Genomic DNA, 17,972 nt, shown 5'->3' with positions numbered 1-17,972 from the left:
TCAAAATCTAAATATTTAAATTGGTTTGGGTCTGAGCACGTGCAGGGGAGGTCGTAGCACTACATATAAAGGCCTTTGAAATTACACTTAAAGAAAAATAGATTGCATGTGAAATGTCATTCACTACAGGGCTGACAGCAGTCCAGCAAATGTCGGAGAGATTTGTTATAAGACGAACCGGCATCTTGGAAGATACCAAACTGAGTATTTTCCAGTATTGCTGTATTTGTATACTGAAGTCCTGAAAGTAACTTTTTGGCCTCCTTAGTGAACACAAATGAGTCCAGGCTGCTGTATGATTCTAAGGAACTTAGGTAGGATACCAGATTGTCAGCTGTGACACCAATTCTGTAATTCAGATATCAGTATTGTGACGTGTTGAATTGAGAAACCTCTTTTGCTAGAAACATTAAGTAGGACCCCAAAGCTAAGCTTAAAAATCTTGTCTTCCTATTGTTTGTTCTGCTGCGTGCAGAATGTTGCTGACAGTCCTTCTGACAGTTAGTCAGTAGAGAGGAGCTTCTCAAGGCTGAAACTGTTGAAGATATATTTTTGCTCAACAATTTTGTTCAGAATGTCCCAGGAACACCTGTCAGGAATAGCCATGTTAGAGTGTTAGCGAGAACAGCAGATCACTAAATTCCAGGCTGATAACCAGCTTCTTTGTAGCATTCTCAAAAAAAAAAAAATCTCCTGGAGTAATTAGTAGTATTTTATTATATTTTGTTTTTATCCATACAGATGTGAAATAGAGTAGCTAGTGCTTTTTCTTTGTTTTTCTTTTTTTATCTTTTTTTTCCTTTTTTTTTTTTTTTTAGTTATACTCTGCACGAAGAAGAGAAAAGAGGTGTTACAGAGCAAGGAAAATATAGTTGAACAGGCATACATGAATGCCTTGTTCCTGTAAATAACCTTTAGGGCAGAAAAAAGCTGTGTACAAAAATATTTCTGAAGTTATAAGTTGAATGGAAATATATTTCATACAGCAATAGTGGTTATTTGGATGCTTTACATGGAGAGGTTTGATTGATTTGCCGAAGTGATCCCTGAAGCGGGATCCTACATATCAAGCTTTACATATAGAACCAACTCTGCTTTTAATAGTAGATTTAATCCACAGACTGTGAACAACATTTTTGTGCTTATATAAACCTTTTCTCTCTCTGTCTGCACTAACAGTAGACCTTGTAATCTGGTGACTGGGAGGAATTGAATAACATCTGGAAAAAAATATATATATATCTTTGCTGTAGGTTTCCTCTGAGACACAAAAAAACACAAAACTTTTTTAGATGTAGAGGAGTCACAGAAATCACAGCTCTACTGTAAAAAAAAAAGCCAAGCTTGCCTTTCTTACTAGGTATATTAGGAATATTTTGTATATTTTTGCAGGCATTATTATAGCTTTTAATTCTGATGGGTGTTCAGAGGTCTGTGGGATGTTGTGTAGTGTACACTGTATTTACATTTTGAGCTAGTAGCCAGGTTATATAAGGTAATAGCTCATTTTACCATTTGTTTTTGGAATTTGTAATAGCATTTATAATATGTGTAATTAGAAAAGGTGAAAGGCAGAACCTTCATCTTTGTATTTGCAAGTCCTGTTCAGAAGAAATGAAGATCATATTGTTAGTCAGCTGTTCCCCATATATACCTGGTATTTCTTGGGCTAGTATAGATAGATTTGGCTTTCCGTACAGGGAAAGCATGTTTTATATTCCAGATACCTACTGATGTGTGCATCCACATCAACTAGAAAGGACAGAGTAAGGGAGCCACAAGCCATGCTGCCCAGAAGCATGCCCACTGCCTATCATGGAAGTGCCCAGCAGTGCAGAGCAGCTACCTGGGTTCCCTGTTCTCAATTTCAGATCCACAAATTACATTTAAAAACTCTAGAAGTTGTTATTGCTGCAGCTTAAACTTCCCAAACCCAGCCTTCATGGATGCTTGGTAGGAGGTGAAAAAGCCCACACAGCAGTTGTTAAATTCACCATATGGAAAAGATCCCTTTCACTACAGAAAACTGGCAGCAGGCCGAGTCCCTTAACATCAGAGGAAATCCTAGCCGAAGAGGGAGGACAAGGCTGCAGTAAAGCACTCCTACTAGTTACCTTGCCCAGGAGCTAAACCACTTGGCCCTAGATAATATGGAGTGCAAGAATGGCCAAGACTTCTCAATGTCCAGTGACTACTGCGGTGGATAGAAGAGAAGAGGCCTCAGAGCATGGAACATATGACTGCTTTCCCTTTTTCTCTTCATCCTTCAAAACAAGGAAAAGGGAGGATGAAAAACAGTACAGGACGATGCTGCCTGGAAAAGGGGTGGAAAAGTGCTGCCATAAAGAAGAGCAGACACACTGAAAAATACACCTCTGCTTTCACTCACCTGCATCCTGAGGGTGTTCTCATTGCTCCTGATGCTTTTTCAGCTCTTTGTGAGCTAGCAGGATGCATTTTCCTCTGTGCAGTCTGAGGAGGAATTCATCAAGAACTCTGATTTACTCAGTGGGTTTACACCAGTGGTACCCATCCATTTCTGTAGGCACAGCAGTTTCTATTTGCAAAAGTAAGTGAGCAAAAACAGAAGCTAGCAACAGAAATGCTGATATATTGGGCTTTTGAGACTACATTTTCTTATAAAGAAGGAAGCTTTCTGAGAAAGGCTCTTTCTCAAGTCATAACAAACGCTCAAACCTCATATGACTTAAATATTAACAGAGATGAGGATGAACTACAGAATGAGGCACTGTAGATTTTAAGTTCTTGATGTTTAGTGAAGAAAGGAGAAAATATAGGAAAATGTACATCTATTATCACCATTTATTTCTGAGTTTGATAATACTGTTGGCTAGAGTAACTGTGCTTGAGGCTTGAAAAGTAGCGGAGAACTGGTAGGTGGTCAGCATAGCACCTCTTTTTAGGAGAGATCAGGGGGTCTGCAGACCTTGCATACAAACTGGTAAATGCTCCTGTAAGAAATAGAATTAGTAAAAAAGAAAATGACGATAATAAAAGGGAGTTGGTGAGAGAGAATACTAAGAACCACTTTTGTAGTAAGCCATGCCTTAAAAAGAAGTTCTTTGAGCGCATCAAAAGAGACTCGGCTGATGAAGTCAGCTTAGGTTTCCAAAAGCATTTGATAGGGTCCCTCACTGAAGTATTTGAAAGAAAGTAAGTTGCCAAAAGAAATCCACATTGATAAATAACTAGTTAAAGACAGGAAACCATGTTAAGAAATAAATACTCAATTTTCACAGTGGACAGAGAGCTCCAGTAAAATTCACTAGGGATCTGTACTGTGTTCTGTGCTGTTTAAAATGTTTATTAACTATCTGGAAAAGCGCGAGAATCTCAGAAATGTGAACTTTTCTGGTAATAGTAAGTATTATAGGGAGATAAAGATGAGATGTGAACTGCAAAGGATTGCAAAGGATCTTACACTACCGAGTGACTGGCCAATGAACTGCCAGATAAAATTAAATGAAGATAAATGTAGTGATGCACGTGGGAAAAAACAGTATTAAATGTATATATACAGTGATTGATTCAAAGCTAGCTATGCTAGGGTTGCAGTAGAGAGCACTATGAAAATCTCAGCTTAATGCTCAATAACATTGAAATAAAGCATATCAAACATAGAATTTATAGGAAAGGAAGACAGCCAAGCAAAAACCATCATTATGCCACAGTATTGGTTCATTTTATTTATACATTTTGAATAGTCTGCAGTTCAGATTGCCCTGTCTCTGCAAGGGTGCAGCTGGATTGGCATCAGAAGGGGAGGCAGGTGGAAGTCAGTGGCAGGGGACACCTCTCCACATGCCACTGTGGCTGTGGGATGTGTTCTTACAGAACACACTGCTGGTGCCAGAGGCACGCATAGGCTGAGAAAGAACCTACTGGAAAAACTATTTGGAGGAGCCTATGGAGGACATCACCTCTGGCTCAGGGAATTCCTGTGCCACAGATTTCTTAAAAGCTGGGAGAGTTTTCTTTGGAAATATTACTTAAAACTTGCCCTAGAGAGCTGCTGCTGGTCTGCATCAGAGAAGGGATGCTGAGCTGTGAAACCCATTCCTACAGTTGCACACTGTCGACACGCAAAGCAGAGCTGTTAGATTTGTACCCAGGGTTAGAAGCCTGCTCTGACCTCCCAGTCCTGCCTCAACCTTGGGATGATTGGGCCTGTATGGCATTTGACAACCTGATGTAACTACATTATGTAAACTCAAGCTGAGATGAAAATGCAATTAGTACTAGTTTGAAATGATGTACTCAGGGTTATGTAATTCAAGTGCTGTCTTCAAGTTGCTAAGAATTGAAGTGCTGCATTTCCAGAGGGTCACTACAGACAATCCCACATAAAGAAACACAAGAAAGCCTGCTGAAGTTTTACATGGAGACAATGTCTGTTCATGCATTCTGGGGTTCTGATCACGCGGTATGTGTCAGACCAGTTGGCCCCAGCTGCCACAGTATTCAGTTTTTATTATTGTTATTAATTTTTTAAGAATATGGTTATTAATCTGGCAAAGTGGAAAGACGTGTTCCCACCATCAGTTTGAGTGAATTTTATTTCAAGAAAGCACACGTTTTCTTCAGGAAACTGAAATTTGTAACTGAAAATATAACCTCATGGTAAATTCAGTGAGATACTGACAATCAATCTATGATTCAAATGTACATGTTTGTGGTGACAAATGAGGACCTTGAGGAGAAATGTGAGAAGTTCTTTTGTGTTGTGCACTTGGAAAGGACCGCTTTGTTGAGAAACCTGTCAAATTGCTCTAGTGCAGAACTGTGCTTCCTTACTCCGTGTGTTATAAAGCCGTGCCTTATTTTGTTTGTTTTACTTTCACAGCTAAGGTTTGACAAATAGTAAGTAGTGCAGTATGGCAGAGGACTATTTGTACATACGCTAAGAATATCACTTTGATTTGGAGAGTGAGTTATTGATCCCTGCAAGAAAAGAACAATTTTCACAATTTCGTGAGGACTATGAGCACATCTTTAAAACTTTAGCCTTAGGGTAAGAACTAGAAGAAAATTAAAGCAGTTTCTGAAATACTTCACCAGCCATCTCCTAGAAAATGACCCAATCTGCTTGATTATTGGAAAAGACAAACTTCTTAATGGTTAGCATCAGCTGAAACTGGTTCAGGCTGTTTTTAGCTGTTGCCATTGCTAAAAATTCCTTTTAGATGAGAAATGTGAGTGGTCATTAAGCAGGAGTCTCAATGAAGGAAATGCACTACACATAAAGACGGTGTGATTAAAAAGATATTTCTAGAATGTAATTCTGCTGACAGTGACAGGAAGAGTTGTATATTTTTATTCATCTTATTAAGGTTCATATTTTCTTTCATTTTTCTACATAGACTATTATTTAGAGAGAACAGAAAGACCCTTAAAACCCTCAACTGTTTTTAGGGGTTTGTAAGCTACTGTGAGCACAATGTTGTGCTGCAAAATGATCTGTGAAATCCAGCTGGGTATTGGGCAGAACAGTCATTCTTTCTAGAAATGTCCTCCATAAACTGCAACAAAGGAAATTGCATCATGCGTTAAAAAAATCTGTACACTAAGATGTCCATTTCCCCACGCCCCCAAATCTGTGCTTAAAATAGCAATAACAACCTTGGTGCAGGGCATTTCCTGGCGATTAATAACCGGCCAGGGTTAATGGCCCTCGGCAGTGCCTCGGGCCATCAACTCCTCCCAGCCAGTCATTACTCCCTAGGAAATGCCCTTTTCTGGGTAGTTACTGTTTTAATATTAGGATGTAGAAGTTGCCATTGGATGAGGAGAAAATGACCTTCTGGCAATGTTAAAAAATAAACCCCCAAATGGCAGAATTTTTCAGTTTAAAATTGTTAGCAGTCAAGGATCCATCAAAATTTAAATCTTACCTTTGTAAAAATGACAAAATTCTGCTAGCCTTATTACATGTGTAAAACAATTACTCCCCTCCCCCAAGTACTTCTCCCAATTTCCATTTTGTGTTTGTCATAGGCAATTGGGTAAATTACAAAATTTGATCTTTTAAAATGCACAGTAGCTATGACATTCATTTATACTGGCTATGATACGATTTTAGTCTTCTATGAGGCACTGAGTATATGTGATTTAGATAATTCTGCTTTTTCTCTTTCATGTACTGCATATTACAAGAATAATAATAAAGCATATTTATACCTGATAAAAGTAATAAATATATGCTGTTCCTGAGGACCATATTCTGCCCTTAATTTCTGTGATGTGGTTTGCATTTTAGGCATTCTGTTAGAGCTCTAATAAAGAAAAATATGAAGGCTAGGTCTATATTTAAAAGTCTTGCTCACATACTTATGTAGGCTAGGAATACTAAAAATAAAATCACATCTAGCTACTGTCCTGGCAGAACCCTAGCGTAGATGCAGTTATACCATCAAACAATTTATTTTTGTTCAGGAGCATCTAAAGAGTTTATTTCACTGATAGGAACTGCACTGACAGTAAGAGAGTTAGCTCTGAGCAGACATGTTCTAGCTCAGACGAGAAAGGCAGAGGCACATGCTTGAAGCCACCACAGCTGGAGCCAGCTCTTCAGACTGATTGACGGCAGCTGGACTTCATCCCAGCCTCTGGTGTTTTCTGGGGGAAGCTGTGGAAAGATCTACAATTCAGATTGAAATGTGGGCATAGGGGGTTCCAAGATTTTTTTATTTTTTCTATCCTCATCCACTGAGAGGAACACGCAGATTAGCAAAATTTTTAGAGGAATTTTTAGGGTAATGAATAACCGTGTCAGTATGTAACCTGTCCACGTGCCTATTTGTGGTTTGCAGCAATACAAGTTAATTCAAGTGAATATAATAAATAAAGCAAACTAGAATTTCCTTGTATTTTATGGGGTTTGAAAGAACACTGAAACAGTCAATTGCTGCAGGTGGACTGATCAGTGTTAACTCCTACATCAGCAGAAATGTTTTTGTGCGCCTCAACCTTGTGTGCATATCTAGTGGAGATGGTAGAGTCTTTTACTTACTAACCCATTTTCCTTCAGCAATTATGTATTTTCTAAACACTTAAACCCAAATAAATATTTAAAAGACTTCTTTCAAGTAGACCTGAAAGCATCCTTTGTTATGAACCACTTAAGTTCAATGTAAACCGTAAGAAAGCAACATAATACTTTTCCATCTGATCTTCTGCAACTGTGCTGGTCAGTCTCAGCTCCTTGGAAAATGTTTCTCAGTGGCATATTTTTACATCTTTTTCATTTTTTTAAACCTCAAAGTTTCTAATCTATTCCAAAATTCATTTTAATTTAATTCTCTTTACGTTTAACATTTTTGTTATAGGACAAAAAGCAGTTATGTGGATTGTTTCAGTCTATGCAGAATAGCTAGGTCTTAGGATTTGCAAAAATTGTATTGAAGTCCATGCCCTAAATTTCAGGGTAGCATTTCTAAAATTGGTGCTGCTTTTCTTGCTGTGTAAGAACCTGAAGGACTTATTCTTAGCCACACCATTCTTGGCTACTTAGACATATCCATGAGATCCATATTTACATTGAAATCTGAAAACACTTACCGGATGTTTTATTTAAATAAACTACACCTCAGGTGAGCATATCTAGAGGTTGTTTGAATTGTATGGGTACCCCCAAATTCTTACCTGTGAGCAGTTTGTGCATCTCAAGGTAGAGGGATTTAAAAATGGGTTTAAGCCACATTTACATTCTCTTATGTTGTACTGTCAGCACCGTTCTGGTTACTAGAAGGAAATCTGTCTTTGATTCTGCCAGAGGAATCCACATTTGACCTGATCTATTTTCAGTTTATCATTTTGCGAGCATACCTACTCACTGCTGGGTCATTGATAAAATGTCTTCGACAGTGTACGGCAGTTGGTCATAGAGAGCTTTCATTTGAATGAGGCTACAATCCTACAGACTATTTAATGCATTTTAATTTTGAAATGTCCAGTCACATAGCAGTATGCTGAACAAGTTAGATAACTATTTTATTAAACATCCAAATATTTAGTGAAAATAGTAAGGCCTCTTTCAGTTTCTCTGCATCTTCAGATAAGCTCCCTTAAAAGATTAAGAAGTGGGTGGAACTGGCAGTTGAGGAGGAAGGATTAGTCAGAAGGTAGCTGCCAGCTTCCAGCCCTTAATTTTGTATCTTCTCTGCTGCTGGAGTAAAGCCAAAAAACTACTTGGGTCATTAGACATAACAGCTCGCTTCTTAAGTAAATTATAATGTCTGCATATGAAAAAAAAAAAAAAAAAAGCTACCCACTCATGAGATTTTCTGATCATATCTCAGATGGGAACACAGAGCTGCCTTCATGAGGTTCGATGCACAGTGGCACTGTTAGCTGAAGTTTTGGCTAAGCCAGGTCACAGTAGGAAGGATATATGAAGACATCAAGTGGAGCCCACAGAGGAGCAGGTGATCTGGCAGGAGTTGCTGCCCATGTTGGAGCAGTGTGCTCCTGACAGATGGACACTGTGGTATGGACACGTGTTGGAGCAGTTCTTGAAGAGCTGCTGCCTGTAGGCAGCCCCTGCAGGCTCAGTTCGGGAAGGACGGCGTCCCGTGGGAGGGACCCCCAGGGAGCAGGGGCAGAGAGGGACCGTGAAGGAGTGGCGGAGATGAAGCGCTATAGACTGACTGCAGCCCCCAGTCCTGTTCCCCTGCACCACCGTGGGGAGAGAGATGGGAAAGGGTGGATGGGGGGGAAAGGGGTTTTAGTTTGCTTTTAGTCTCTCACTGCTATAGTCAGTTACTAGTAGACACTAAAGTAAATTAATCTCCCTTATGCTGGTTTGTTTTGTCTGTGACAGTAATGGGTGAGTGATCTTCCCGTCCTTATCTCAATCTATGATCCCTTTTCATTGTATTTTCCTCCTGTCTCCTTCCACCACAGAATCGCTACTGTTGCTACAGGTTTATTGTTAAATAATCCTAGGGCTCCCATTAACGTGAACCTAATGAGAAACTGCGGTCTTGCCCCAGCTCACAAGGGCTGCTGCTGTTCGTTTGGAGAGGTGTAGTCTGGGGAGTAATCCGTGAAGGTGTGTGAGTGCACCTGGTGTTTTGCTTTGTTGCAGTTTGATGTTTGGGTGTTGTGTGAGAGATGTGGATGGCATTTTGTAGTTGTGAAAGTGGCTTTGCTGCTCAGTCGTGGGTCTGTCTCAGTAACAACTGATTCTTATTAAAAAGCAGAGCTGCATGGGCTCGGGTAGTAGCAGAAGAAGTAGAACTCAGGAACAGTTGCTTTAGTATACAGTGAAGACAGAACAAAATCTAGATGTAGGTAACAATGAAGCAAAATAAACCGGCCCTGAAAGATCACAGACAGCAGTGAACCTGCTCTCAGGAGGGAGCAAAGCTGATAGGTTGAAGTCTGTACAAGAGAACAGAGGGCAAAATATAGAGATAAAAGTCACGTTTGAACAAATACAAGATTGCAGCAGGTTTCTCTGCCAGGGAAAGGCTGGACAGGTTCAGTGTCGGAATTGCTATAGACAGGTGGCTCCCTGCTTAGTGCAAGATGTGAGGAGACCCTGAGGAGACTCAGGCCAGAACGCCTGATCCCATATATCTGCACAGGGAGGGCTCACAGGGTCACAGGATTCAGGCTGGTGGGACCTCAGGAGGTGAGGTGAGCTATTTCAGCCTTCTGCTCAAAAGCAAACTGGTTATGAAACCATTCAGAGGTAATGATAGTGATTCAGGAACGATGCCCAAGAAGTGTAAATTTAAGTGATCTTCAGCAGAATTATTGTAGCCTCTGGAGAAGGAAGGAAAAAGTATCACAAGAAAAATGAATATCAGCAGATAGGACCGTTATTGTCATTATGCTGCTAAGTGCATTGTAGCTTTCTGCCATGCTTTTCAACAGGAAAATAACCCGGAAAGACTTTTTGTAAGTGATTCTCAGTGAAGTTCCGGTGGGGATGAATCCCATTGGGCCTACTCTGGCCATTGAAAAGATCCCTTGTTACCAACCCTGTGAATGTTTGCAGATTGTCGTCTTTCATGAGGTGAACTTGAACCATTAATCATGCAGCTCTTGGTGCACAATGAGGTTCTCCTCCTTATGAAGTCAGATGTCTAGATCAGACAGGAGAAAATAGCGTAAAAGACGGATAGGTCTCCCTCACACGGCTGTCATGCAAAGCCCTGAGATAATTTCCTGAGGAAGGGACAAGCCCTACAGCCTGTTCCTGCACACCTTCTTAATGACCATACCCTCAGCTATCAGAACAACCTGAGAGCTCTTTCTGAAAAATCAGGTAAATTATCAGTGCTTTTCAGAATATCACTACAATAATGGTGCAGAGAGAGTGGGTGAGTTGTGGAGGATGCAACTAGGCTGACAAAATCACTTATTCCTCCCCAGCATTGCTTTGGCACTAGCAATGTCACACGGTAAAGTAGATCACAGAGCTCTAGAGTGTAAAAGGGAGAGTTTTTTTCTCCCTCCTCTCTGAGCTACGTTTTTTCTCCTCTACCTGCCCTGAGACTGCTAGTTTTCTTGAGCCTTCAAATCCAAGGAAGTGAATTAAAGGAAGCCCTGGGGGTGATGGAAGAAGGGAAGAGAGAGGATGGACTTCTTGGGGATGGAAAGAGACAGATATGTCCTGGGGAATTGCTAGCTGACTGAATGCAGGAGTTAGGGAACTCTAACAAAGTTATTCAGTGTACATTTTGTCTCTTTTTATTTTCCTCTGAATTTGTTTTCTAATAAGTTAGGCAGCTTCACTGCTAAGTAATAGGGGAAATTTATGAGATCTGCATGTATCTGGAAGCAGTCAGGGACTGGAGGGAACTGGAAGAGGGATCTTAGGGTACCTTTCAGTGAAAAGCTGCTCATTCCCACTACGGGAGCAGCCTGCAGCCCTTGAACACATTTGTCTCCAGTTGGCTTCCCCTCTCAGAGGGGCACCCTGCAGAGAGTTGCCTGGGCTATTGTGAGAATAAACAGTAACGATTAGTGAGGATCTCAAAGAGCTGTTTTTAAAAAGACTGTGTATATATCTCAGCAGAAAATTTGATGAGAGAAAAATGTCTATAGATGGAGGAAAAAATCCACAAATCTGTGTTGCCTCTTGCCAGTATTGTTTTCCATATGTGTTCTTAAGAATCAATAATGTGTCAGCACCCTGGTGTAAAGCTTTTGCTACAGGTCATAGCATGTGTCTGAAATATCATAGAATTAGATATATTCTTTTTTCTGTTAGCTTTTCCAATATTGTATTGTCCTCCTCTGCTTTCTGTTTATACTGAGACAGTGTGGAAAGTACAAGAATACAGCAGGGTATAGCAGATGCACAAGGGCTTGCCGGTATTGTTTGTGAGGAGTATGGCTGAAAATGGGTATCTGTCTTCGCTCTTGGATTCAGCCTTTGTTAACTTGCAAATTTTCCTTTCAGTAATGCTAATTTCCATTCACCCATGTATTCATTTTCACTCACTACTGAGGAGACTAAAGGTTGAACATTGTCTTCCCTATCCAAAATAAAATCCCAATGATTCTGTTGAATTTCCAGGGAAGTTTTCATCCACGTGGATAATTTTTAATGGAATATGAAGGGTTTGCTTGAAGTACTGAAATTTTCAATGGTCTATCATGAAATGGGCATACTTTTTCTAATAACTTAAAATATTCGAGGTGCTTTCTGTAAGTGCTATATTTTCTTTCATTAGATATATGTTCAGGGAACTTACATTACAGGGTCCCTTTTTTTTTTTTTTTTCTCTCCTCAAGAATTACTATGTCTTAACCAAGAGTTCCCTGAAACATGGGAGGTACAGGTACATCAGATCTTTTTTTGTTCTGTGCATTTATTTTCCTTTCAATTTTATTCTAAGTTGGTAGGACTCTCTGCTGCTGAAAAGCAATAGCATTCTGTTATTTTACAAGGGGTCAGCTTGTTAACAACCCTTGCTTTTTAGTCTAAGGATGTTAGATCCTAAAAACTATATACTTTACTTTGAAGCAATAGCCCAATGTACCTCACTGACATCAATCAAATGATCTCACTAAACAGGTGGAATTTCACTGATAGTATAGAAGTAGAGTCGTCATAAGAAAATAGCTGCCTTTGAAAATAAGCATCTCCATTTAGCCTGAGAAGAGAATCTCTGTTGTTCCTGCTCATGCTGATTTTGCACATGTGGTGGGGAGAGCAAATGATAGTATTTTCAAACTCCTGTCATCTTCTCTAGACATATTTGCCTGCTGATAATGTTTGGGCAGTTTTTGTGTACATCTGTTGTATCTTTCTTCCACTTCAGTATGAAAAACACACTGGAGATCTCAGTATAAAGTAATGTGCTAACAATAGGACTTTATTCAGAAGATTTGCTACACAAAGCTAAATAATAAATAAAATAATAAATAAATAATAAACATATTAATATCCACTACTTGTCTTATTGTCATTTACTGAAATTATCTTAAATGTATTTTAATTGTAAGTTAAGGAGTAAAACAGTGGATGGTTAGCAATTGTTAAATTATTTACTCTTCACTCCCTCAAAAGAAAGAGAGAAGAGGAGAATTACAGGTCAGCAGTGTCAAGACATTCTGCATTGCTTGTCTTTATCATCATGCAGAATCTTTTTATTAAGGCGGCATAGAAAGAATAGATTTATGGACTGAAGGTACAGTGTTTAATATGTCCATATCCATCTAGATTGACAGGTCCTACAGACATGAATTTCCCAGGAGAGACAGTGTTACTGGTGTCAGTGGATGGCATCATTTACTTCAATGTTCCATTATTAAATTGATAACAAGATAATTCCTCTGCTTCTCAGAGACACGACAGGGTTTACAATTGTTAACTTTCTTATTGCATGGGATTTGATGTTCTAGGTATTTTTAATAAGAAGCTTATTTTTATTTCAGTTCTGCAACAAATCAAAAATTACAAGAAAGTGTAGAAAAAGAGAAAACTGTTGAGGTCTACCACGCATCAAAATCAGACTGGTTTCTAGAGGGTCATTTTTACAACAGTAAGTCTTTGTGCTCCTGTTGTTTTTCACTACTGCATGTTTAAGCATGTTTCTACAGTACAGAATATCTACTGCAGTCATCCTTTTTCTTATGAGGTGCATATTAGAAATGTTCTGTATGTTGATAGCTCCAGTTGGATGAGTTTGAAGATGATCATTTCATCAGACAGCGGCCACTTGGAAAAGCAGAGGACTGTTGCAAGTGGCATGGAGTGCAGTAAGCCTCCAAAAATGTCTCTGATGGCAAAATGTGGCAAAGCTGACCTTGTGTGAGAGTCTGGTTACAGAAGCAGGCTAGCAATACACGTCTCAATGAGGCAGGCAATCTGTACCAACCCAAAAAGTCTGGGGCGCTATATTTATTCTTACTTTGCTATTGAGGCAGCATCTAAGAGCTATGGGATAGGACAGAATCTGACCTACAATCTGTATCTTCCATTTGTTCATGTACGAGCGAACTATGGGAAGTCTCTGTGTGGCATGTGTATTTTCAGTTAGATATTTACAAGATTCTTTATCATGGCATCGAAGTAGCTCAGCAGTGCTCAGTCAACTCTTCATTAACTTTTCACCAAGGCTCTGGCAAAACGCACGCTCTTGTACCTACAGGTGTGCAGGACCTTCAGGAAATGCTCCACATGTGCCCGCTTATTGCTATGCATGGATGAGAGAAGACATGGGTCAGAGCTGAGGGCACGTATCCTCATCCAGACAGAGGGAATTTAATCTTCAGAAATAGCAATTCAGCTACTGAGAACAACTCCTGTCCTCACGTGCTGGTGTAGCTGTAGGTATCTTTTCCCCGTTGAGTGATGAATTAAATATGTTATTTTTGCTATTGCTTTAGGAAACTGTATCTTCAGTGCTGAGCTTCTTCCTAGTAAATACTTCCTGAGGAATTCTGGCTAAGAACGCTCAGGTTTGTTCAGACTGAGCAGGTCGTGCAGCATGGCTACACTGGGGTGCATGGGAGTAAGAAACATGTCTTGAAAGAAAGATTGCGATCTTTCCATCTGACCAAATCACAAATACCTTCTGAAGTTTAGATCAATCAAGAATAATTCTGTGGGTATTTGAAATCTGGGTCTTTGTGCAGTCTCCAGTCTCTGCGCTCCCTCTATGTGCAGCACTTATCCTGTTCCACATCTCTCCCTCCCAAACAGGTAGCTGTTACAAAACCAATCCTGCTTTCTTGAAAACTTCTCTTGATTTTACAGCTTTCAAAGGAACTGTCTCCTAGTGAAGATGCACAAAATCTCTTTCTGTTTTTGCAAGGACTGCACACATGAACAATAAAATCCTGGGGATTTTTGCAAATGTTTGAGAAGGCAGAACAAGGCATAGGTTGAAGCCCACAGCAGTATCAAAACAGAGTACGTGTGGACAGTTGTGCGGGACCTTCAAGCCTCTGATGTATCAATGAGAAGTGATGGGCAGGGAGAAAAAGCAGAAATGCTGGTGGTGGTGTAGTTTCCTGAAGTGCAGGTAGATCATGCACAGACCTGGAAGAGTGATTTAAGAACAGTTATGAGCTAAGGGTCGACAGTAGAAGAATAATAAAAAAAAAAAAAAAGGTTGTTACAGGCATGAAGGTAGAGGATGGTGTTTTCTTAGATTTGCAGGACTTGACAGAGTTCACAATTAAATCTACCCCCTTAAGAGTTTTTCAGACTCTGAGTGTCCTGAAGCTCCCTTATTCCCTGCAGAGCAGTACGGGACAAATGGTAATTGTCTGCCTGGAGTTCTACTGCTATCTGGCTTTAAATAGATGTTCTTAAGATTGTCTGACCAAAGTAGGCTCAGTTATTTTTTCTCTCCTTCCTTTAGTTTTTGAAATCTCTTGCAGCGAATTCTGTGTGTTAGAGAAGAAAGATGATTTGGAAACATACACAGTGGTGAACCTCATCCTTTTTATTTCTTTTTATTTGTTTTTACTTCTTCTAATGATATTGAATTAATATGAGACATCCACATAGAGATAATGGAAGAAAGAGAAACATTTGCAAGGGTAACAGATTCTACTTTAAGCTTCGGGGGATTATCATAAACAGGGAGTAAAAATGTTTTAAGGACTGTGAAAAGTACCTTGCCAGTGTCCTTTTAAGTAGAACAACTACTAATGCATGAGTTACAGAATAGCGTGAAATGTAGCTTTTTACTAGGTGCTTTAGGTATGGTATGTTCATCTCATAATCATGTCCTAAATGGTACATTATATAACCTCCTGGCTCCGTCTTCCCTCCCTCAACCAAAAGAAAGTTTTCTATAATAGACCTTCTTCCATCAGTGATCAAGAAATTCCCTTACAGAGAGTAAGGTCAGATGTTAGGAGCACATATTGGTCCCTTTACAGACGTGTGGAGAAATTGCCTATTGCTTGTAGCATCGGGCTGTGCAGACCATGTCCCAGTGACAGCAGGGGAGGCCGCTGCTCTCCTTACGTAGGACGAAGCGGCATGGTCTGCACAATGGCAAAACAGCAGTTTGGGTGAAGAAGGAGAGGGAACAGCAGAGGCAAGACATGCTTGTGATCTGTAATAAGGAATGGGCCAGGGATCCATCTGTGCTTCAGCCATGCACAGTTTTGCAGGCAGCCTTCATTCAAGCAATGAGAAAACTGCAATTTAGTCAACCTTCATTTACCACTCACTGCACTTCAGCGGCAGCTTTATTGCGAGTCTGTCTGTCTGTCTGTCAGCGGTCTGCTTTTGTAAGGCGGGCAGGCGTGGTTCCGCCTTGCACTTGAGGTCCCAACAGCAGTAAATAAACTCAGGGCAGCATTGCCACTGCGCATGGTGGGAGGCAAGAGGAAGGGCATGCTCTTTGGGGATCTCCTGGGTTGGGTCATGCACTGGACTTCTACGAGATTCCAGCTCTCTGGGGCTGCTGAAGCCCTGAGGGTGTTAATGTGGTACATGGCTTGTCAGGGTAGGATGCTTTCTAAAACCTGGCATTTTAGACACCAAAGATGCTTAAAAAAATAAAGTAATAAGCAGCTGAAATGTGATACAGTTTATCTTTATTACATACAAATAAAAACACACTAATAACAGATAATATTCTGTTTTTTCTTCTAAAATTCCTATATATGATTTTAGGACTAGGTACAAACCTCAGACATCACAGATAGTACCCCTTGATGTCGACATGTGATTTTTATTTTTGGTCTCTGGTACCGTTCCCAAATGAAAAGACTATAGAGGCATTTGGGGGAAGAATAGTCACTTGAGGAAGGACAGTTTGTTAATGTGGAGTGCTCCACCTAGGAATTAAGTTTAATTTCAAGCTATAAGGGAACACTGGGGAAAAAAAGAGAATAAAATCCCTACCATATTTAAATTTTCATTATTCCCTCTCAGATCCTGGTTTACTTATGAACATTCACAGTAGAAATGTTTACTTTCATTTATTTTTGTTATTGCAAACCACTGCTTCTATCAAAAGTATGTACTTAATCTTAAATGTGAATGCTAACACTAATCAATATTAATTAAACATGTTGTCTCAATTAACAGCTCTTTGAAACAACACAGATCTTGTTCCTCCTCTTTTGTACACTCCCAGCAGAATTTTCAAATTTCATTAATAACACTTGACGTAACCTAACTCAGCTACTTGTGAACACAGTCAGTCCCCCTTGTTGTCTTGCAGCTTTCCATCCTGAAAAATTTGGTTTATCTTAAAGCTGAATTGTGTACATTTCTGATATACTTTGGATTGTGATTGCAACTGTGAAGATCTTTATCATGTTGTCAGTGTCTCAGTGTCTGAGGGTTGTTGTTTTTTCTTAGCTTTATTTAGTATATAAAAAGTGTGAATTTGACAAGATACAGTTTCTAGCTAACTTTCAGATAGTGCATATATTAACTAGTTTCTTACTTTAAAATTCTCATACATAATTACACTGTTTTTTTTTCACAATGAAATTATCTGATTTGTGTTTTAAAAATATTAGAATCTTAAAAGAGATTTATGTTTATTTTCTGAATACTCAGATTATCTTGAATATTTAAATATACCATAGAGCAAATTCTGTTTCATAAATATTTGACCTATAGAGCTGTTCACAGTAGACAAAAGTATTGTACATAAGAGACAACTTTTTCTTCTGCTGGGGGGTTGGGGGGGAGAGACTAAAAGCATAGCAAAGTTATGATTGTGTGTATTTAATGGAAAACTTGGTCCTGTGTTTATGTCAGAGGTGCCAACAGATGGGCACCTGAGGTCAAGGCAGACACTTCAGCAAATGCTTTCCTTCTCAAAAGGAAATGTTTTCCTTCTCCATCTTGCAAACATGAGCAAGAAAGGTGGATGGGCTGGTAGTTTGCAGGTAGGTAGGAGGGAGGTGGTAAACTGATAGGTAGAGATTCACCACAGCAGAATGTAAATAATTAGAACAATGATATTTATAAGTTGTATTGTCCTTTTACATGAATAAAGCATGACCTCACCACATCTAATTTTCTCCATAGATGTGTTCCTTTTTAAAGTGTATTTTCTTCCCTTATAAAGACATTATAACTCTTATCCTTATTGGGATTTTACAATTTCCACCATGTGTGTATGTTGGCCATTTTTTATAAACCATGCTTTTAAGTATTTTGCCTTATATGACTGAGTCAGTAACCCCCAGCATTATGGAAAAGTTCAAGAGAAGTGTTATATTGACTGGAAGTGAAAGAGTAAGCTCATCCCAGATATGAATGCTAAAAAAATGCTAAAAAAGCTACCAGTGAATCAAACTTATAATGTGAAACTTTCATACACAAGAGGTAGCACGGCCAAATTTTTCTGTTCTCCTCTCTGGCAGTTCCTTTGAACCCAGACTGATCCATCGTAAAACTTTAACCTCAATAAAGATGTCGGAGTAAGCCACAGTTAGAGACAGAAGCTATACCAGGAAGATGTTGAGTGCAGTGGGGAGGAAAAGCAATACACAGAAACAGTCCT

General features: G+C 39.5%; 1 protein-coding gene across 7 annotated transcripts in view; it reads left to right on the top strand.

The window, feature by feature from the left end:
• The window catches only part of DPYD (dihydropyrimidine dehydrogenase), a 355,784-nt gene that overhangs the window by 227,421 nt on the left and 110,391 nt on the right, over window positions 1-17,972 (top strand). The gene's annotated exons all lie outside the window — the stretch shown is intronic.

The sequence above is a fragment of the Anser anser genome (assembly GCF_964211835.1).
Source record: "Anser anser genome assembly, chromosome: 8".
Taxonomy (NCBI): domain Eukaryota; kingdom Metazoa; phylum Chordata; class Aves; order Anseriformes; family Anatidae; genus Anser; species Anser anser.
The sequence above is the reverse complement of the archived record's forward strand: the minus strand, read 5'-3'. Positions and strand labels throughout refer to the sequence as shown.